Here is a 24159-nt window from a genome sequence, read left to right as displayed (position 1 = left end):
AACATGAGTTCAATGTGAATCTTAACATAATGTTTCAGAATATGCATCTAGATTATGACTGCAGAGAAAAAAATCTGTAATTTTCTATGACAGCAGCATCAGTGTCTTGGCAACACAATAAGTCATTTAGTTATAAAAATGAAAACATAAAAATATAATTCTTATACAGGTAGTAAGGAAACAACTTTTCTGAGGACGTGACAGGCAATTATCATTGGACACAAATACAATGCTGTTTGTGACAGAGTTATGAGTATAACAAGAATGCTGAATTACTTAATATAAGGAAGTGACCATTTAGGTAATGTCAGCAACTCCATATGGTAGGTAGTTATAATCATAATAATATTGATATTCTTAGGTTCTGTAGTGATCAGCATGTTGAAGGTTGTGTTATAAAAGAAGAAATTCACAGAAAGTTAAATCACCAGAACATGAAGTATTCTTGTTGGTAATTTTGAGACAATCTGCTCTGCTTTTTAAATACTGAACAGTATGTCATAATACTACATTGAAATTTAAATTAAAATTTCACAAGCATGGATAGTCCATACCAGATTCTTGCCAGTTAATACACCAAAATACATCTAACACCATTTGTACCATTTGAAATCAGAGTTATGGGAGCCAGCAGCACAGCTAATGACAACATTTTTACACTCATCTGCAACAGCAAAATCATAATAAAAAAAAAAATCAACAGGGAACGGTTTTTCAGATAACAATACTCAATGGCTGGCATTTAACATCATGCTACCTGCTAGATATTAAAAGGATTTGGAGTACTGCAAGAGTAATAAATACCTACTGAAAAGATATACACACCTGGCGCAAATGAAAAATATAATGTTTTCTGCAGAAAAGTCATATGCTACTTTGAATACTGTTAGCCTAAAAGGAAGGAAGATAAGCATTTAATGTCACATAAGCAACATTGTCATTAGAGATGGAGCTCAAGCTCAGATCTGGAAAAAAGAGGGAATGGATATCAACTGTGTTCTTTTCAACGCAACTATCCCAGCATCTGCCTCAAGCACTTTAGAAAAACCAGGAAAAACATAAATCTGGATGGCTAGAATGGGACTTCAATCACTCACAAATGCAAGTCCTGTGCCTTACCACTGCACCATCACAACTGGTCATCATAAAAAAAAAAGCAACAGGGAAAACAAGCAAGGCAAGAGAAAATTTCTTTAACAGCATACAATAAAATCCTCCCCTTGAGGGAGCCTGCAACCCCTAGAGGGTGCATCTCCAGATTGTGGATAGATGAAAGTGTGTGATAGGAGGGAAATGAAATACCTCCCACGGACCAACAGGCAATGCAGCATCTGACTCAGGGCGAGGGGCTACATAAGCCATCTGTATCCCATGTTAAGCTGCATTCACTGTCACTAGATGTCGTCCGATAGCATCACCTGACAGAGCATGGTCACGGGGAGGTGGGTCAGGGTCAAGAAGGTTAGGTTAGGTTAGAATCTATTCTATGTAGAAGTAGGTTAGCTTTCAACTTCCTACAGTGGGATGGATACCATGTTGCCCCTGTTCTTGGAAAGGAGTGCTGCACTGCAAATTTTGCTATTAAGAAGATGCTGAATGGATGTGACAGCTACATCTGTCCCCAAAAGAATGTGGCCAGTACTGCAACCTCTGTCCTCAGTTATTGGAATTAACATAAAAGTTTTATGAGTATGTGAGATGAGGGGAGAAACTTTCTGTAACATACTTGGCATGATTCATGGTGACCTTGAAAAGCAAGATTACAAACACATTATTTTCCAGAATTTATCTATGAAAGACAAACACCACACTTGAAAACCACTTCATCTAACTGCAACACATTTCTAGCATAAAAATGACAATTTGTAGACAGCTAATGTCAACCTACCACATCTCAAAAACAAAGATCCACAATAGTAACTTTAAGCATCCATTCTCACTTTAACAAATTATTTCTTGAGGTTATAATTTACAGCTAAAATATCCAATCAAGATTTTGCCTACTGTTGGTTTTCAATAAACCAACGATTTCAGCATATACATTCTGAACTATATCCTGATATCTTTCATCCTCACAATGCCACAATCTCCTCTTTTGATCGGACTTATCAGTTCTTCACAGCCCATATTTCTTATCATTTCGGCTGAAGTGACCGAAGAAAACAGCCTGATTCGAATTTCATTGATTGTTGTCCAAAGTCTGAATGTTCAGGTGATGATCTTGGCTATATTGTGACTGCATGTATTGGTTTACAGATCTGGAAAAAAAAAAAAAAAAAAAAAAAAAAAAAAAAATCAGCCATCTTGGGCCAATGTCGGTTGTCAGCAGAATCCACTGATATGGTTGCCACTGTGACTGCAACCTTAGAGGCGGCCTCCAGAAATGCAAAAGGCAGCAGATACCACCACAGATTATTTCCCCCACATAATGCAGTTTCAAATTCAATATTCAAAATATGGCTTCCTCTCATCTTACATCAATATCATGAAGTAAAATAGCCCCCACTCATATCTCTGGAAGAGGGGGAGGGGGGTTAGACAATGACAACACGACAACTTGAAGTGAGGTACAATATCAAAACAAGGATTGGTACCCAGAATTTCATAACACTGTTACAAGCAGGAAGAAAAATAAAATAGAGACGGAAAAGAATAATATGAACATGGTGGGAATTGCTGAGGTAAGATGTTATGGACTTTCAGACAAATACATTACATACTACTCAGGAGGACAAATAAAAGAAAGGAATGGAGTAGGTGTGATTATGACAAAGAAATTGGCTAAGTGTGTGCAAAATATAGACTATGCAAGTAACAATGTTATTGGTGTAAGGATGAATGGCGTGTAAAAAGATATATTGATTATCTAGGTGTATATGCCAACTTCAGAACATGATGACCAAATCTTAGAGGAAACATAACACCACAGAGAAGATAGTGGATTATAATCAAGGATGATGCAAAATAGTAACAGGTGGCTGGAATGTCATTTTGAAAGAAGGGAAAGTGGGAATCATAGAAGGCAGCCACAGTCTTGGAAGGAGGAACAACAGAGGTTAAAGGCTCATTGACTTCTGCAGGGAAAGACAACTGGTGGTGGAAAACATACAGTTCAAAAATCATAAGAGGATGATCTACACTTGGAAATTACCATGGGCTAGATATGGAAACCAAATCAATTTTATACTGGCGGAAGAAAGGTACAGAAATGGAATCGAGAAAGTGCACACATTACCAGGTGCAGATATTAACAGAAACCAAAATTTACTTATGCAGATATAGAAATAAGAATGAAAAAGCTGAAAAATGCCGCCATGTTGAAGGTGTGAGAGCTAGAGAAGGTAAGACAGGGGAGACCGAATTACAGAAATTCGGTGACTTAATCTTACTAATACATTACGAGACAAAGAACCACCTAGCAATGTCAATGAGTACTGGAATATGTTCAAAGAGGGGACAACAAAGCAGGGCAGAAAAGTATAGCATACATAAACAAGAAAAGGCCAAAAAAGCCACGGGCTACACAGGAATTGATATAAAAGATGGAGGAGAGAAGAACATTCAAAACAAGAACATTGAAGATAAGAAAAATGTACAATGTTGAACAATGAACAGTGTGGAGGAAAAAAAAAGGAGAGAGAGGGAAGGAAGATATAATTTACTATACAACAGGGTAAAGACAAACTTGTAATCAAAACAGAACAAGAAGTGCTACTACAGAACACTGAAGATGAAAATATAGTGTGCATAGACTGTGAGGACATCCTGCAGAGATGTAAAGACTATTTAAAAAGGCTATTTGACAGAGATCACAAACTAACAGCTCTGGAACTTGAATCCATGAAGAGCATAAACGATGACAAGGAAGGATCAACAATCATAATGGAAGATATAGAGAGTGCAATAGCTGCAGTGAAAAATAGGAAAGCAGTGGATACCAATACAATATTAGGAAAAATGCTAAAATGTTTGAACCAAGACAGATTAAGAAAAATATTGAGGTTATGTAACAAAATATATGACAGTGGTGAATGGCCAGAGGACTTTTTGACAACAGTGATTCTGTGGGTACTATGACCCACAACTGAATAAAGGCAGTATAAGTACTAAACAACTACAACAGATGCAAAAATCAAGGGACAAAACCTCAGAAGAAAACCAGAACGATAACTAAACCAAAGTCATTAAATATAACCAAAGATGCTGCTAGATTGTCCATCACATAGCCACAACAATAGTGCACACTCAATTACATGTTCAAATGCTTGCTTCACCACACAGCCCCTCTCCTGTAGTGTAATTTCTGGGATAAAAGGGAACTTGTGCCAAATTGTCCTACCCATTCTTGTGTGAACCGGCACCAATATCGGTAAGTGGAAGCACTCGGCGAGAGGAGAAGGGCGCGGTGCCATGTGAGCATCTGTGTTGGTTGACTCCATTGACGATGATGGCGGGGAGGCGGGTTGATCCACAGAGTGGAGGCTTGCTCAGCCAGGGATGACCTAGAAGCAAGCGGCAGCCAACAGAGGCTGCCATTGCGCAGTGCCATCTGACAGGAGAGGGTATGCTGGTTTCACCCATTCATTGGAAACCCTGTTCGGTTTGGCGTTAATCAAGAGTATCATTCTTTGACCATCTCTTTCCAAGACTGGAAAGGGGCCTGTGGAAGGCATTTGCAAGGGTGCTATAACAGCACCAGTGCAGAGCATGACATAGGTACAATGAGCGAGACTGTCAAGGAAAAAAAATTGGGTGCATTCACATGCCGACACACTGTTGAAGGTCAGGAATTTGATATGCAGTTCCTCACTTTTAGCACCAATGAACAAAGATCTTCAGGGCAGCTTTCTTGGTGCATGGAGAGTGAGCCCAACAGAAGTCTCAGGGTTTCACTGTGCATAATTTCAGCTGCAGAAGTACCAAGGTCGATTCTGAATGCAGTACACAGCCCAAGAAACACCAGTGGCAGGTAGTCAACCAAGAAGACTTGGGACACATCAACACTGACTTGACTGTCCTGTGCCAGCGTTCCACCATGCCATTGCTTTATGGATGCTAGATGGTGGAAAGATGATGATGAGTGAACCAACATAAATTAGATAGTTTATTGAACAAAGGTGACTCAAATTGTCAACCTTGATCCATTGCCACACCTGTCAGGAACCCAAACCTCGAAATAAATGTAGTCAAAAAGGCATGTCTAACAATCTCTGTCTTAATGCCCATAATAGGCATGATTTCAACCCACCGGGTAGACCTGTCAATAGCAATGACAATATATTTGAATCCTTGCACTGGGAATACAGGCCCTACAAGGTCTATGTGGACATGAAAAAACATAGCATGTCAGCTCTACAAAGGAACTGAGAGGCTTGAGGATGTGGTGCCTGACTTTAGCCAACTGCCAAGATAAGCAAGTTTTAACCCACAAATGACAGTCATGATGGACCCCAGCCTGAAACAAATGCTCACACTCTAGTTTAGTACTACTTTTAATCCGTAATGGCTCTAAATGAGAGTAACTGATTACTGTAGAAACAACCATGGCTGCTGTATGAGCAATGAAACCGATGTTATGGTGAGTTTAATTAAGAGGGGCGAATCAGAATTCAGTTAATGTCGAGAATGAGGCAAGCCGGCGTGGATCATGCAGTAGCAGTGTCAAATGCTTCTGGAGTGAGCAGAGTTTGGTGTCGGCATGGGGTCGCAGTGACTTACCCAAGTGAGGAGGTGAAGGAACACAGCCACAGCAGAGGCAAACAAAAACTAGAACACAGCATCTACACAGGCAGACACCTCTCCATTTGGGAAAGATGGACTGGTCATACCAGTGCCCTCCAGCCAAAACAAAATAGCTTTATCACTAATCAATTAAGGTGAGGCAGATGAAAGCATAATTACATAATTTGAGTGATAGAGTGTCAATAATGGCAAGTTACACTCGAGCATGGTCAGTTTCATGAAAAAGATGGTGGTTGATGTCACAGAGGTGCAGAGAGAGAAGGAAGGAGACAGAAAGACCATTGTCATAACTTTGAGTTCTGGTGGCGAACAGGAAGGATGGGCATCAGCAAAAACTAGTCCAAATCTCATAAATAAGCTTTGCATTTTACTCAGAGCCAGAGTGTGTGCAGCCACTTGCACATTGGTTTTGGAATTTTATAATAGTGAATTAAAAGTTTGATTTGGACTTTGATGATGACAGAGGCATACATGAACATAGTTCACTTAGCAAAGCTTATTCCACATAACAACATGGATGCCGCCAGACATAAGTCAGCTGCTGCACTTGCTCCTGTTGCTGTTGCTGTACTTCTTTCTTGTGGTCAATCAATGATTGATGGTAACCTGTTGGTTACAATAATTAACTGTAATACATCTGACCATGGCCACTGTCGCCAACTCACTGCAAGCAGCCAAGGAGAGGGGGGGGGGACACCCTCGGGTGAGCCCCGAGGAGAGGATACGGCAGCCATTCTGCAAGCACACAGCGGGAAACTGGGCAGACTCCCTCTCCTTGGTCAAGGAGGGACATGTTGCGAAGGGCCTGTCTGACAGTGAGAAGCGTGCCGAGAACTGATTGACATCTGCAGCCATTAGGACTGAATGCCAAGAATGTATGCATGAAACCATTTGAGTTGTTCTGGCCCTAGCAACAGTCATTTTACCTGCCTTAGAAAGCATGAATGTGCCGACAATTCCAGCACCCCGTGGCCACAGGGAGGAACATACACAAAGTGCGGGGATATGGTGCACGGAGGGACATGAAAGTGTCAGCGTTCTTACGATGATGTTTTTCTCAACAGTAAGGACATTCCTTATAAATCACAGACGCTGGCAGATTTTGAGACGAAGCCCAAACATGAGTGTGTCCCGGCCTCATGCAGAGAGAGCAGTGTTGTGTAGCTGCTCTCCCAAGAGCCTCAGAATGTAGGAAAACACTGTAAAATGTGAAATCTTGAGGAAGATGCCGATTCACGAGACACATGCCAGATAGGAAATTTTCATGCAGCACGGAGAGGCATGGCTATGAAATGGCGATCTGTCATTGGGATGCACTGAAAATTTTGACCGCCAATGACAATGCCAAAAGGAAGAATATTTCGAAGAGGAGCTTACTGAGAGATGGAGAAGCAAGGGAAGTCGTGGAGACACCGTGGAAATGAGAGGATGTGGGCACTCTTCCACTATCACCAACATCCGCCTTCCGACACCTTGGTGGCACAGCTTCAGCCACAGGACTGACAACAGTCAGACAACATGGAGATTGTACCTGGGACCCGCTGAAAAGCCGCGATTGCTGATGAGGGCAGCCGGCTCATGCCACACAGTCCTGAGGCGACTTGCCGAGATTTATAATTTTGTTTTGGTTTGAGTAAACAGCACGAAAATAAATACATCTCTTTCATGTTATGATCGGACTCCTTAATTTTTTACCCTGTGTATTTGATTTCATTTAACTGTTGATATCAATTAATTATTGGTTCCTAATGGGGGGTTTCTCATCAGTTATCTGCTCATCATTTCACATCTGACAGCAAAAAGAAAAAAATCTCAGTTCACTACATTGTTGGTGCCCAACGTGGGGCGACCTGATCGGTAATTTTCATGGTATCGGATGTCAGAAAATAATTTCTCGAGATCACAACATTTTGGTGCACAATGTGGGGCTTCGATTGGACTTCATTCTCACATTGTTGTTAGTGTGAGAATGCCTAAGTTTCAAGGCATGACTCGGGAAGAATTCCCATTCCATTATTAGCATATGTTAAACTCGTGTGAGATGCCAGGCGTGCATGCTAAGTGCATTGCAAATGAACATCTAAAGTAGATACAGCAGTAGCTAGTGTAGTCAACTTTGGTTTCCACAGCCTCCTCATATTGTTATGTAGTTTTAGAATGTGTAGTTTGTTGTTGTAAATATTCTGTTCCACAATTTCAATCATTCTGTTTGCTGTTACCAGCATTGCCATTAGCACTGTACTGTATCTGTTCGTTCTGTGGAGAGATTTTAGTTTTTAGTTTAGTTTTTCTGTGCAACTGGGGTGCGGGAGACTGATAAATATGGAAACAGTTAAGCAAGTTGAGGAAAGTTTGGGGGCAAGCAAGAAAACACAAGGCATGTTTATGGGGGATACGCGAAGTGAGAATCCATTAGATCAAATTCTCGCGATATTAGAAAACCACACATCACAGTTAACAGCCATAAGGTAGAACAAACATGGTTTGAAAGACTGGAAACTGAACTAAATTTTTGCAATCAAAAACTATCGGCAGATTGCTGATGTTAGGCACAAATTGGAGACCGAAACCAGAACGATACATATGGAGGTCACCAACAGCCTGGACGAGGCAGGTAAAGAGAGTGAAACGAAGGTTGGCAGCTTAGAAATGTGGGTAAATGTGAAGATGACATATGTCTGTGTGTGTAGAAGAGGAAAGTAAATCATCCAAGGAAACACAAACATGAGTGTCGGTCCTCGGGCAAGAAGTGTCTGCAATGCGACAAGGTAATGTCCTTGTAACGCAGGTCACACTGACAAATTTGCAGGTCGCATTCCCGACGCAGGTGGTGGACATACGACTGCCCAAGTTTGGCCGAATGTGCAGTACTCACCCAAAGGCATACCTAAAGAATTTAGAAGAGTATCTGCATGCAAAAGGAGTGGCAGAATGTAATGCTTTACTCGATGCACACCAGATGCTCGATCAGGAGGAGGCTGCCTGGTTTGACATTACAATTTGCGAGAAGAGTAGTTACAAGGATTTCTGCACTAAGTTTCTGGCAATGTACTAGATCCTGGCCACACAGGCGAGTGCAAAGATGAGTATATATCATGGACACTACGCGCCAAAGTCACGCCAATCCATGGCAACATGTGCTGCTCACTGTCATTCTGGCAAGATACTTGGATGACAAAATGTCAGATGAGTACTGGTGCAGTGTGATGCACTCACATTTTCCTGCTCATGCACAACATGCACTCATCGAGGCACTATCAAGAGAGCAGTTCCTCGATACTTTAGGGTCCTTGGATGACTTCGAAGAGCAGGAGAAGCAAAGGACAGCAAATGAAAATGCAATTAGAACAGAAAATGGGGCGCTGCAAAGGTTTGTACATTGCAATGACAGGCGGAATTGGTGCAACAACAGACAAAGGAGAGAAGAGGAGAACAGGTGAGAGCGATATGGACATCGTGGTCCACACCATGGAGAACAAGGCAGGAACGAAATGCCAAACCACAGATGCTATGTGAACTGCATGCAAGCATCACACAATGGGAGAGACCGTGTGAATAATGGAGGTTCACCACCTCTGACCCACCTCACACAGAGGAGTGTGATATTACACAAATGCATTATCAGAGAAAATGAGATATCGCAGAGGACGCCACAGTAGAGAAGGGCCATCACATACTCAACGTGCGGTACTGGCAATCACAAACACAAGAAGACACTGATGAGTACTGTGATGACCCAGAGTTGCCAGAAAGTGGACAGTCTGTGTCCCCTCATTGAAATAACCATGGTAGGAATTAAGACAACAGCACGTCTACATTCTGGGTCAGAAGTGACAGTACTTTCAATGTCTTTTTACTCAATGCTGGAGGAAAGTGGTAGTAAATTAGCTGAGATAATCACTAATTGGATATATTTTCAGTTGTAGTAATTAGTACTTATTTACTGTGTTTACCATAGACAGACATTTTTGTGTACCTGAGGCTTGGGACACTGTGTGTGAATGTGGAGAGATGATATGAAGGTTGCATGCGTGTGTGTGCGCGCGCGCCTGTGTTCCATGCACTGTCACGACGCACAGCACAAGGCGGAGAGGAGCCGCCTGCATTCAACAGTATGCTACTTCCCGTAGCGCGGGAGTATCAGGCAGTTCATGCAAGTGTATTGCCATTTCTGCGTCTTTCAATTTTTGTTTGTTTGTTGTATATACAGGGTGATCAAAAAGTCAGTATAAATTTGAAAACTTAATAAACCACAGAATAATGTAGATAGAGGGGTAAAAATTGACGCACATGCTTGGAATGACATGGGGTTTTACTAGAAAAAAAGTTCACAAAATGTCCAACAGATGGCGCGTGAAAGATCTCTTGCGCGCGTCGTTTGGTGATTATCGTGTGCACAGCCGCCACTTTCGTCATGCTTGGCCTCCCAGGTCCCCAGACCTCAGTCCGTGCAATTATTGGCTTTGGGGTTACCTGAAGTCGCAAGTGTATCGTGATCGACCGACATCTCTAGGGATGCTGAAAGACAACATCCGACGCCAGTGCCTCACCATAACTCCGGACATTCTTTACAGTGCTGTTCACAACATTATTTATAGTCTACAGCTATTGTTGAGGAATGGTGGTGGACATATTGAGCATTTCCTGTAAAGATCATCATCTTTGCTTTGTCTTACTTTGTTATGCTAATTATTGCTATTCTGATCAGATGAAGCTCCATCTGTCGGACATTTTTTGAACTTTTGTATTTTTTGGTTCTAATAAAACCCCATATCATTCCAAGCATGTGTGTCAATTTGTACCTCTCTATCTACATTATTCCGTGATTTATTCAGTTTTCAAATTTATACTGACTTTTTGATCACCCGGTATTTAACTGTAATGCATTGTAATGGATCCATGTTTTACCATATTACCATGCGAAGCGTTCAGTGTAATAACTGTAGCGTGAAAGGGGAAAAGTAGACACGGATCAATATTTGATGAGATATCTGTAGCAGCATACAGAGGCATACCAAAGGTACCTTGCAGTTGTCAGAGAAGACATTTTACCTTTGCAAAGTCATGCAGGAAATGTTGACTGAAGCATGTTAGAATTATTTTTCATGTTAGAATTTAAGGGTTGGGTAAAGTATCATGAGTGTACAAAGTACAGTACACAAAAGATTTGTTTTTAGATTATTGATATTCTAGGCATTCTCATGGCTTGCATGCCATATTACACGCCAAAGATATCTGTCCATTACAACCCAAATAGTAATTGCATCAAAAACCTGTTTGCTACAACATAAATGTCAGGATCAGCTCTGAGAATCATGAAGCCAGACAAGGAAACTGCCCATAGGTAATTATTTCACTTGCATTCCTGTAGTTTGTTTCATAATGAACTCTTGTCGGTCCTCATGTGCTTCCAATATCACGGCTAGCTGGGTTAGACCCATTCTTGCAGAGAGCACGTTGATTCTTGAGAAATAGTCAGCAACAACATTGTCATTTCCTCGCAGGTGATGGAAATCAATGTGGAGTTGTGCGATAAATTCCAAATGGCAGAATATCCAAGGAGAGAAGGAATTGCAACAGTTGTTAAAACACCAAAGAAACAGATCTATGGTCTGTAAAGACAGTGAACTGGCATGTCTCAACTTGTGGTCACAAACATCTAATTGATTTGTACACCACTAACAGTTTGTGGCCATAGTCATTTCATTTAGTCTGAGCATCTGATGACTTATGGATGACCACAGCCAGTGGTGCTGAAAGCAGAGGGTGAGCAAGAAGTACTGCCTCTCACAAGGAGAACTTGACTTTGTGAAAAGCAGACGACATTTCAGTTGCGCACACAGAGCATTTTCCCCACAAAGTGATACCGGTAAGTGCTGTGAGCAGAACCCGGACTGTCCCTGCATGTGGCAGGTAGTGCCTGAAGAAATTAACCATGCCTAAGAAACAGCAAAACTGCTGATACGTTTCAGGAAGGGGAGTTGATTGAAGCAAGTCCACCTAAGATTGTAAGGGCTTAATACCTTCAAAAGTCACTTAGTGTCCCAGAAAGTCCACTCCCTGCTTGTGAAGCACACACTTGTCAATGTTTATCTTAACTCCATAGTCAGACAGTCTTTCAAAACTATCCCACAGGCGAATTTCATGCTTGATATCAGATACAGAAAAAAATCAACACTTTGTCTAGATACGCAAAGCAGAAATAAGAGCCACAAAGGACCTCATCAATGAAACATTGCCATGTTTTGTGGCATTCTCAAGTATAAATGACATCTGTACATATTCAGAGAGGTCAAAAGGCACGATTACTGCCATCTTTTGCACGTCGACTGGTTCCACTGGAATTTAAGGATATGTCTTTTGGAAGTTACTTACAATAAATATTACAGAGTGTGTCAGAGCAGCTGTAAATTATGACAGTGGGGGACAGGATAGTGATTTGGCTTGGTGTGTGCATTTAGGGCGCAATAGTCCCCACACAGATGCCACACACTGTCTTTCTTTCAAACTAGATGTGGGGGAGACGCCCAAGGACTGTCAGAACATTTGATAACCCCCATAGCCAGCAATCCTTCAAACTCTCTTTGCGGAAGCACACACATTAGGAGCCAGCCAACAGCCTATGAAAGCAACCAGTGGCCCTGGCATACTGGCAGTATGTTGTGCAGTGTTATGTTGTACTTTTAACTGTGGTGAGGCCTAGGAGTGACGCGATCCTTTAGTCGATGTAGGTGCTCTCGAGCCGTAGCAACTGCTGCTACTATCCCAAACACAGGAGCATAGGGATTCATTGTCTGCGAAGATGTCCATATTCTGTTCATCCACCAACATAACTTTTGAAATTAAATCACTAACACTGTACAGCAAGATAAGGAGCTCCTTTAACAGAGGCATCTTTGCCCCTATCACTGAAGACACTTAAGTTGTCTTATTTGGGGGCTGGTTGTTGCAGACATGGAAGCATCTCTTAGGGTTATATGACTGTGTACACTTCCATAGTTTGTGTCAAGAGTAATGCAAATGTACAAATGCTGGCATCATCACAGTTCCAATACCAAAGAAATAATGGGCCAAGAAAATCAGTAGGCATAGGACAATTAGCCTAATTCTACAGGTAACCAAAGTTTCATTAAGAATAATTAATAAAAGGTTGACAAAGTTAAGGAGGAGAACATGGATGAAGAGAAATTTGGTTTTAGACAAAATACAAACACAAGAGATGCAATAGGAGTCTTGCGAATTTTGGGAGAGCGGTTTATTAAAAAGGGAAGAGATCTATATACATATTTTATAGTCCTGGGAAAGGACTTTGATAATATGGCTTGGAATAAGCTTGCGAGTATAATGAGAGAAGGGAGAATGGACTGGAAAACCAGATGACAAGGATTCATTACAATTAAATCAAAAAGTGTCACTGAAAGTGAGAGGAGAAAGTACGGAGAAGATAGAACTAGGAAAACGAGTAAGACAAGGCTACTGTCTGTCTCCTACCCTTTTCAATCTTTACTTAGAAAATATGACTGATCACTGTCCACTAAATGACAAGGGGGTAAAAGTTGGAGGAAGAAGAATACGGTGTTCGAGATTTGCACATGAAATGGTTCTTCTTGCAACAGGTGAAAAAGAATTACATGATATAGTGCATACTATTGAAGCTAAAGTAAAGATTTATGGAATGAAAATCAATATAAAGAAAACAAAAGTAATGGCATTAGGAGGAAATAAAAAGGTAAAGATAATGCTGAATGGAGTGGTATTAGAACATGTGCAAAGTTTTAAATACCTCAGAAGCAGGATGAAAACCAACTGGAAGAGCAACATAGAAATTAAAATCAGAATAGCAATGAAGAAAAAGAGGCATTTTATAAGAAAAAGAGAATTTTCTGCAGAAATATTGGCAAAGACATGAGGAAAAGGATAATAAAATGTTGTGTGTGGAGTGTCCTACCGTACGGTGCGGAAATGTGCACACTGAGAAAGAAAGGTAGAGCAAAGGTTGATGTTTTTGAAATGCGGACATGTGTGAAGGATGGAAAGTAAAAGTCAGATGGATGGAGTGAAAAAATGAAAATGAAAAGAGGTACTGAGAATAATGGGAGAGCAAGGACAATTACACGATATAATAAAAAGAAGAAAATGAAACTGGACTGGACATATATTAAGAAAGATGGTAGGGCTTCTAGAAACAGTCTTAGAAGGGTATGTGGAAGGAAAGCGTATGTGAGGGAGGAAGAGATTTCAGATCCTGGTTGATGTGATGGATGGCAGCAGATACAGCAACATTAAGAAGGAAGCAATGGATCACACAAAACTGAGATGCAAAGGACCTGTTATCACTGCAGAAAACTGAAGATGTGAACAAAATCAAAGATAGGCCCCAAATTGCACATAACGCTAACAGAGAGAGAGAGAGAGAGAGAGAGAGAGAGAGAGAGAGAGAGAGAGAGAGAGAGAGAGAGAGGTATGAAGAAGAGGTAATTTTGAGAATCTTCTAGAAATGAAAATAACAAATAGATGCTGGTGACTGGATTTGAACTGGTGACCTGCTGCATGCCAGCCATTGATGCTAAACACTACTTCACACTGCATGCTGCACAACTCACAGCATTGCTCCCTCTCTTGGAGAAACAGCAACCTGCTTTTTCATAAGTTCGCACTGGAGCAAACTACATTTTAGAGCTAAGCCTTTTCAGTGGTCCTCTGTACGGCAGCACAGGAGACTCCTCTTCACTTTGATGGACATCAAAGGTGAAACTTCGCGATCATCAAGCAGTCCTTCAGTTTCCTTGAATGAGAAACCTACACCATATATTTGCACCTAATAACTGTAGTAGGGCTTCAAAGATCATGTTGACGATTAGTCACAATCCTCAACTTCGTACATGAAGTCCGACAAGTGACAGAGTATACGATACGATCCGAAGTAATATTTTAGTGCCTTTTCCAATAGTCTCACTTTCCACAAAGGCATAAAAATCCATACCATGTCACCTGGAGCTATAGGCTCTCGTTCCTCCTCCTGGGACAGTTTGCGACCCAACTGACTTGCTTCTTTGGTCCTGGTGATGTGTTTCCTGCTGTCTTCCTGAGTATAATCCACTTGAAATAGGAACACTCTATTCACTTGCTTTGGCCTCATGACCGTAGGGCAGAAAGAACTGTGTGAAGCCTGAAAGTCTTCCTTCATTGTGTTGTATGTGAATTTAACAATATAGAGAGTATTGTATGCCAATCTCTGTGTTCAACATCAACACACATTAAGAGCATATCTGCTTATGTTTCATAAGCCTTTTAACTATGGGTGCCAAGACAGTAGTGGGCAACACTGTGGATGGCAGACATGGCTGACCACTTGGTTCCCCTGAATGGTTCACAGAGACATGTGCAGCCCAATTTGATTTTGCCAGTTATGACTGCATTAATCACTGATATCTTAACTGTTTGCTAGATGTTTGGTATTTTGTGTTGGTGACATCTTGTACTTACATTACATTTTATGTTCACCATTGTAAGCACTCATTTATAGCAGCATTCAAAGTTTTTATTTTTTCCCTTTTGTATTCACGTTGTCCGACCCGATAGCTGAGTGGCCAGTGCAGTGGTCTGTCATGCCAAGGGGCCCCGGTTCGATTCTTGGCTGGGTCAGAGATTTTCTCCGCTCAGGAACTGGGCGTTGTGTTGTCCTCATTATCATTTCATCATCATCAGTGGAAGGCAACGGGAAACCACCACTGAAATCACTTCCCTAGACGCTCGTGGTGGACCTCTCTGACGAGGGTTCCCCCACAACAAGACCTGCCGTAAGGCAGAACACAAAGCTTTTTTTTTTTGTATTCACATTGGTGCTGTAGAAAGATTAAAAAACAGTACTAAAATGACACTCATTTCTGCTGGGAAACCAAGCATACTGTGTAAATAAATGTTATTGTTGTGCTTACGTTCATGCTCCGATTTGAAAACTATCAACAATTACATTATTAACACTCGCGCTTTATCATCAGCATCAGATAACACATTTTTCAAGTTGTACAAAGCGCTGCATAAGAAATCTTGCCACTTGCAGAAATGAACTTTTTTTACCTTTTTGTTTCCATTTCAAACAAACAATAGGTATATTATTTATGCTAGTCATGAATTTGCACTTTATAAACAAACTCAGTTTCTGCAATAATTTTACACACATTGTTTGCATGATTATGTATTATTTGAGAATACAAAAATACAATGTCTGCTGCTTATGTTTCGAATTCATACAAAAATACAGGCTTAATATTTAGACACATGACATTGTCTTACGTATCATCACCAGGGAATATGTTTTTCGCCTCATGATACATAGCAAAACAGGGAAATTCACATAGTGTCTGCTTTGCTGGTAATACAATGCAAAGTGAATTCCCATGAAATTTAGTGGCTATAAATGTTCCAGTAAGCCCATTAGATATCACCAGGGATGTTCTTTCAATAACACTAACTTAGCAAAATGGTAAACATGAACAGTAGGCCAGACTGCTACAGCAGTCCACCGGAGGGAACATCTGTCTCCCAACAGACTTCTACAGCAGTCCACCATATGCAAGGCCCAATTACAGTGGACTTCCAGAGAAGTCAACCATACTTAAAGGGTTAAAGTATTCTGTGAGGGCATTCATCTGTGGCTGGTAAGCAGTTGTCATCCTATAGGCTATATCACAATACGATATTACCTCTGATAACAGCCTTGATTGGAGAAAGTTTTCATGATCAAAGATCATCACACAAGGTTCTCCATCTTTCACAATTATGTCTTCTTCAAGGAACTTTTCAATTTCTGGAGCTTCAGCAGTCAGCACAATTTTAGTTAAGTGTAGAGGGTGAGGAAGAAGTGCAGACCATTATCTACCAGTTCCATATGTCTACTCCAGGAACCTCCCGAAAGGTCTATACCATGTCCTGGAATGGCGCTGCTGCAGGCGGAATTGGTATTGAACGACCCTGAGGTAACTGTGATATGTGCTTCCACCACTGGCATTCTTTACAGTGCCTCAGATAGTACCTCACGGATTTATGAAGACCTAGTCAGTGATACATGCTTTTAATTATGTCTGGAGTCTTTACGAATCCCAGGCGACAAAATGTTGGAGCATTGTGAGAAAACTTCACAATATCCAGCCATAGATGAGCTAGGATGATGGTCAACCATTTCTGCCCCATCAACCATTTCTGCCCCACCTGATCAGAATTCCTCTTATACAATATTCTGTTCATTAATTAGAATTCTCTTTTGGCTGATTCCTCCTCCTTCAAGGCTTCTATGGTTTTCAGCAGTCCTGGGGCTGCTCTTTGTTCAGCAGCAATGTCATTTAATGCAGTGATGACTCAGATTTCACCCACACCTAGTGCCCTTGCATGTTGTGTCTGCTTCTGTATACCACTGTGATGTGCTCCTGAAGCTTTCGTGCCCATGTGGCCATTTGAATCGGCTGAGACTTCAGACTAGTCAGCCTGCATAGAGAATGGTGGGTTATGGTCTGCAGAATGAATGTGGCTGGAACTTGTTTATGGTCCGGACAACTGCAAGGTACTCTTTCAGTCATAGAATTGTTAATCTCAGACTGAGAGTACTCTGGAAGCATAATTTACTGACTTTTCAGCACCTTCCTGGATGTGCAGTAGAACTGCTAATATCCCATAGCCACTGGCATCAATGTGAAGCTATCTCAGCATTCTTATCATACACTGATGCCTTGGTCTGAACACACTTTGACATAGCTTCTTCTTAAAATGTTTTTCAAAACAATGACAACAATGACAATGTCATTCAGATAGCAGAGACAAGTTATCCATTTAAGGTGTCTAAGCATGTTGTCCATCAAACACAAGACAGTGATTAGATCGTTACAAAGTCCAAAAAGCATATGTGAACTCCTAGAGGCTGTCAGCTCTTACGAAAGCAGTCTTTTACCGGTCAGCCTCATGAAACTCAGTGTGTCAGTAGGCTCTCTCTATGTCAAAATCTGACAAATACTTTCCTCCTTCCAAGCAGTATAGGGTGCCCTCAGTGCACAGAAACAGTTAAGACATATTTTTTCACGATTTTGTTTAATCATCTGTAGTCAATGCAGAAATGCCATGAAGGATTTTCTGAAGGTTCACTGTCATCATCTTACAGTATCATCTCCACTTTCTCCTGAACTGGGTGTTATTCAGCTGGTGATATCACACACAAGTGCTGACTGACTGTTGGATAATCCCAACTGTTAATATGGTGCTCTACCATGGACAGCTTTGTCTGTCCTCTCTCGATTTCAGATCTGAGCACATCTGGAAATTGGCATAGAATGGCTAACACGTGCCTACATTATTACTTGGCCACGATGGATCCTATTGACAGTCTAATGGTTGCTTCCTCCACTGCACTGTCTGTAGTGGTAGTGGAGTACTATTCTTCATTGATGATGTCCATCCTGGACTGGTCTGGCTGACCCTACTCATGTACCATTAGGGATAGATGAGTTATGGCTGCTTGTGACAATTAGTGATCCAAATTTCTCCTTTTCCCCATGCAATGTTTATGTTCATCACTAGAATGTACGAGGGGCGTTCAGAAAGTAAGCTCCGATCGGTCGCGAAATGGAAACGACTATGAAAATCCGATAAAGCTTTGCACAGATGTGTTGGGTAGTGTCTCTAGTATAACCCCAGTTAGCATCACGTCGCTCTTCTCATTTCTGAGCTCGCAGCGAGTGCGTAAAGATGTCTAGAAAATAGTGTCTGCCGCCAAGTACGAGGGCCTGGTGAGAAATTTCGCCTGAAGCTATGCAGCTAACATTACATAACTGTTGTGCTGTTTCGTCTTCACGACAATTCTCAGCCGCATTCTGCAGGGGCAATGAAGATGCTCCTGCATCGTTTTCAAATGGAAATGTTAGATTACCCACAATACAGTCTGCAATTGTCTCCCCCTGAGTTTCATCTCTGGTCACATGAACCGCTGTCTTTGAAGACAACATTTTGACACAGACAACGAGGTGTAGGCCAGCGTGGAGAATTGGCGGAAAGCACTGGCGGCTGCCTTCTATGATGAGGCTATTGAAAAGTTGGTACAACGCTATGACAAAAGTCTAAGTCAGAACGGCGACTACATAGAGAAGTAGCTGAAAGGTGTAGCTAATTGTTACAAGTAAAACATTTCTGATGTTCACTGTGGTTTCAATTTGGCAATCAATCGGAGCTTACTTTCTGAACAGGCCTCGTAGATTTCTTTTATGAGCTTTACACAATTGAAAAAATCTTCACCTTTAAATGAGGACTGTGATTGATGACTGGCACTTGTCTCTACGATGGTTGGATAATGACATCAATGGCAAACAACAGCCAGAGCAATGTGTATCATATTTGCTTGTTGGAAAAGCTTCATCAATCTCCAGCTACAATCTTCCACAGTCTATTACTGCTTGTGATGCTTGCAAAAAGTTCCATTGGAGAATAACGTTATGACTACATTCTATTAAAATGACAAATGTGAAGGTCTGTGTTCTGTCACTGATAGTTATTATTGCAATACATGTTCCTATCGGCTCTGTGTATTTCCCATTGTGACCTTCAGCACAACAGCTTTCATGAAGATAGTCTTCTTTAGCTGGTGATGATAAGCATTCAACATTACAGGAAAATAAGCGCTCCCCCACCCCCAAGTCAACTAGTGCCCAGACACATTAGCAAGTGTCTGGTATCTCTGTAAAGCTACAGGGAATGGCTATGGCTATGGCTATGGCTATGGCTATGGCTTGTTGGAGAGAGGCCTTGTCCAGAGTAAGGTCATGATCTTCATCCCACAAGTCAATTACAACTGTCTGCTTTTGATTGGCATGAGTAGCAGTGATGTGTTCATTGATGTTGTGCTGTATTATAGTCATTCAACACTCATCATCTTTCTCTGCACTAATGAACGATGTTGGACACATTGTACATTACTGCAGTAATGTACAATGTGTCCAACATCGTTCATTAGTGCAGAGAAAGATGATGAGTGTTGAATGACTATAATAGTGAAAACATACCACTGTGTTGTTCTACTTCCTCCAAATATATGTTCTACTACACAGCATTATACCTGGTGGAGGAGTGGGTTGCACCTGCATTGATCAGATGTTGGGTTGTCATTTAATGGCTGTGGTCTAAGTCCAAGTTCACCAGTTCATTCTTCATGGTATGTTCAACTGGTGATGGATATTGGTGCTAGAGACTGATACAACACTTCAACAGTCTCCGTTGCCTACTGAAGTATGGGGTCAACATTCATGGGTTGTATCCGCTGTGTACTCTATCCAACATTTCTGACTGCCATCAACTGCTGCCTCTCTTCTTACGATCTCTCATACGAGAGGGGCTGGTCATGGTGGCCTTCCACAACTACTATAGGGATCACGTTCAGGAGCAGGCCGTACCTCTTTCCTGAGAAACTTTTTTGTTGCATTTCCTCAATACATTGACACCACTTGATTAATTCTTCTGTGGTTGTGACATTCTTTACCAGAACAGCTTGGTACATCTGTTCTATGACTCCTTTTATCAAATGTGAGATTTTGTTTTGTTCTTTGATTGTGTGTTCTGCTGCCATATAGTTACAGATCCGATTTAAAAGTTTATAAAATCAAACAATTATAAACAAAACCAGAAATAACAAATCTCCCATACATCAATAAATGCAAAATTGTTGGTTGTTGGGGGCAGATGGGGGGGGGGGGGGGGGGGGGGGGGAGGAAGGTGTGTTAAGGGACTAAACAGCAAGGTCATTAGAAATCTCAGAAATTGAAACTGTGGTAGTGAGTAGGAGTGGTAATATTGAGGTACAGAAAGCAATACTGATGCCAGAGACGACAAATAATTGAATGAGAATTACAAGTATGTGTGTCGGACTGGTCTGGAGTCTGAGAGCAACCAAGTCTGGAGTCATATTCATATGCTGGAACATCTGATTATGAATTTTATTAGTTGGTTGGTTTAAAGGAGGGGAGAAGGGACCAAACAGTGAGGTCATCGGTCCCTTGTTCCCCGTAAAATAATTACACAAGGGAAAGAAGAAAAGAAAGGAGACATACAGCACAAGAACAGGACAATGGAAGAACCAGAAGAACAACAGGGATAACAAGAGAGCAGATGACCGTGGCTGGCCGACCACGAGAATAAAAATGAAAAGCCAGCCACTCTGTGACACATTAGAGTGAAGAACACAAAGGGACAAAGGACATAAGCGAAAACTTACGTAGAATGATAAAACCCAGCGTCATGTATAGAACATAAACATTAATTACCTTATGAGGCACTGTCAGCTAAAATTAATGACAACAAGTCCAGTAACTGAAGAGTCTGTCGCAGGGCAGTCAAAGGAGGACAGCTCACCAAGATATGGGCCACTGTCAGCTGGGTGCCACACTGACACTGAGGTGGGTCATCACGGCGCAGGAGGTAGCCATGTGTCACCCAAGCGTGGCCAACATGGAGCCAACAGAGAACCACAGAGTCCCTGCGAGAGGCCCACATAGAGGTCTTCCATACATTCATAGTCTCCTTAATGGCACTCAGTTTGTGGTGCATACTGAGGTTATGACATTCCATTTCCCAAAGCTGTAAAATCTTGCAGCGTAGTACTGAACGCAGGTCAGTTGCAGAGAAGCCGATCTCCATAAGCGGATTCCACATAGCCTGTTTGGCCAGCCTGTCAGAAAGTTCGTTGCCTGGGACCTGGGGTCCAGACAAACACGACTGAATGACTGGACCATTTCAGGGCATAGATGGACTCCTGGATGGTCGCTACCACAGGATGACAAGGGTAGCATTTGTCAATAGCTTGTAAGCTGCTCAAGGAGTCAGTACACAGAAGAAACGACTCCCCAGGGCACGAGCGGATGTGCTCAAGAGCACGAGATATAGCCACCCGCTCGGCAGTGAAAACACTGCAGTAATCGGGCAAGGCATGTTGTTCAATACGTCCTTCATAGACATACGTGAAGCCGACATGATCATCAGCCATCAGACCATCTGTGTAAACCACTTCATGGCCTCAGTACATGTCAAGAATTGAGAGGAAGTGGCAGGGGAGAGCCGCAGTGTTAACTGAGTTCTTAGAGCCATGTGAAAGGTCCAGGCGAAGCTGCAGCCTAGGTGTACACCATGGAGGTGTACATGAATGTAACTCAATTATAGGTGGTAAAGGCAAGGACGTCAGTTCAGACAGAAGGGATCAGACATGAACTGCAATTGGAAGCCATGACCTGAGCCGCCAATGCGGGAGGTGGTTGGTTGGTTGGTTTGGAGGGATTAAAGGGACCAGACTGCTACGGTCATCGGTCCCTTGTTCCAAATACAAAGAACACCCACAGAGAATAAAAAAGAGGAACAGAAGAGATCACAGACGATAAAGAACAAGAGAAACAGAGACAAGGACAAGACAAAACAAACTAAAACCACACATAGTGTGACGGTGGTTGGCCGACCATAGAAATAAATAAGGAAAAGCCAACCACTTAGAAACACATTAAAAAATCAGTGTAAAATCATAGGCCAAAGGCCAGAATCAACACAAAACGATAAAATAAAACAGAAACACTCAGAGTAAATGATAAAATCCCCCTGCCCGAATAAAACGTAAAACTAAGTCAGCCATAGTGGAGTCGTCTGTTAAAAGGGCAGGGAGCGTAGCAGGCAGCGCAAATGTCTGCCTGACCACAGCTAAAAGGGGGCAGGCCAGCAAAATGTGGGCCACTGTCAAAGCTGCCCCATAGCGACATAGAGGAGGGTCCTCCCGGCGCAGTAAATAACTGTGTGTCAGCCGGGTGCGGGAGGTGAACTGTAATAGGTGGGAAAAGGAGCTGGTAATTCAGATGAGCAGAAAAACTATGAACGTGTGCAACGTAACTGGCCAGCAGTTGTGCACGCCTAACTTGCAATGGAGGGACTTCGGCCTCCACCAGGATGCTGGTCACTGGACTCATACTAAAAGCTCCTGTCACCAGGCGAACACCACAGTGGTGCACTGGGTCATGTAAACACCACCGAACCATAAACCAACAGGGTACATGGCAGCCCTACCCCAATGTACTGGCTACCGTGCTGGATATCAGGTGCAACCAAGCAATGGCTACCGTGCTGGATATCAGGTGCAACCAAGCAAACAAGTCAATTATCATCGTCAGCATAGAAAACGATATTGCACATCGGCTGGAAAAATACACACCCAGGAGGGTGACCTCACCCAACACAGTTGGAGAATGAGAGGAAGTGTAGATCCACGTCAACGAAGAATGCAATAGATCTCAGTGCATGATGGACACGATGCACCATCTAAGGTGCCCTTCCCCAATTGGCCCACTCTTCAGGAAAATTTTGAAAAATGGAGGTCAAACCCTGCAGGGGACCATCACATAAAGGCCAAAACATGTGAGACTCCTTTTAGTAGCCTCTTACAACAGGCAGGAATACCATGGGTCTATTGTAACCCCCGGACCCACAGGGGGTTATTTTATTAGTGCCTGTGGCCACATTGTGATGAGTCGAGACCCTGACGTCATTCCCAGTCAGTTAAAGGTTCATTATACATGGATCAGCCACATTAATCTGACCACTGCCTATCTTCGATGTCAACATGCAAAAGCTACTCACAGACATCAGGTGGAGCGCTAGCAGTTGAGGGTACATAAAGTGTGTTGCGGGCTTGGGGGAGGGAGGGGGGGGGGGGAGATGGAAAACACTGAAGTCATCATTGTAATGTGAAAACAAAGCAATTTATCTGAAGACCAAAAGGGCATAACCATTTGTTTTTGTGCCAAGAGTGGAAGCATTTCCAAAATGGCTTAAAATCATAAACTGTTAACAGGCTGCTACGGTTAACGCATACCATGCAGGGCAAAATGGCACTATCCCAAACCAGCACTGAGGCAACTGTGGGGCACCTTGGGCCATAAATGACAAGGGTGAACACAACTATGGAGACATGTACAGGCGAATGGATGTACAAATACTGAGCAACTGACCGACCAGATGAACCAAGGGGGCTACAAACTCTGCCTCCTCATTGACTGTTCAGCAAGTGTAGTTGCATATGGGCTTCCACAGCAGGCACCTGGTTCACGCACCCATGCCGACTGCTGTTCATTGGCAGTGAAGGTTTGAATTTGTGTGATAATACTGCAACTGAACATCCACTCAGTGGCGGCAGTGGCCTTTTTAGATGAATCACATTTTATGTGCGTGTGGTATGACTCGCCTGAAAGCAAACTACCTGTAACAATCGTTGGAAGGGTTCAGGCCAGAAAAGGGGCATTACGGTCTAGGAAATATTTTTGTGCATTCCTTGCATGATCTCACTGTTCTGGAAGGCCCAGCGGATCAACACAAGTAAGCAACTATCCTTGGGGGACCATGTACATCCTACAT

At 42.2% G+C, this 24159-nt stretch overlaps 1 protein-coding gene across 4 annotated transcripts in view; it reads right to left on the bottom strand.

Moving 5' to 3' along the window:
* LOC124554924 (putative transmembrane protein 183BP) overlaps positions 1–24159 on the bottom strand; it is a 95995-nt gene that overhangs the window by 18472 nt on the left and 53364 nt on the right. The window lies entirely within an intron of this gene.

Source organism: Schistocerca americana, chromosome X (genome assembly GCF_021461395.2).
Source record: "Schistocerca americana isolate TAMUIC-IGC-003095 chromosome X, iqSchAmer2.1, whole genome shotgun sequence".
NCBI classification, from domain to species: Eukaryota; Metazoa; Arthropoda; class Insecta; order Orthoptera; family Acrididae; genus Schistocerca; species Schistocerca americana.
Note: the sequence above shows the minus strand (reverse complement) of the source record. Positions and strands in the feature narration are given on the sequence as shown.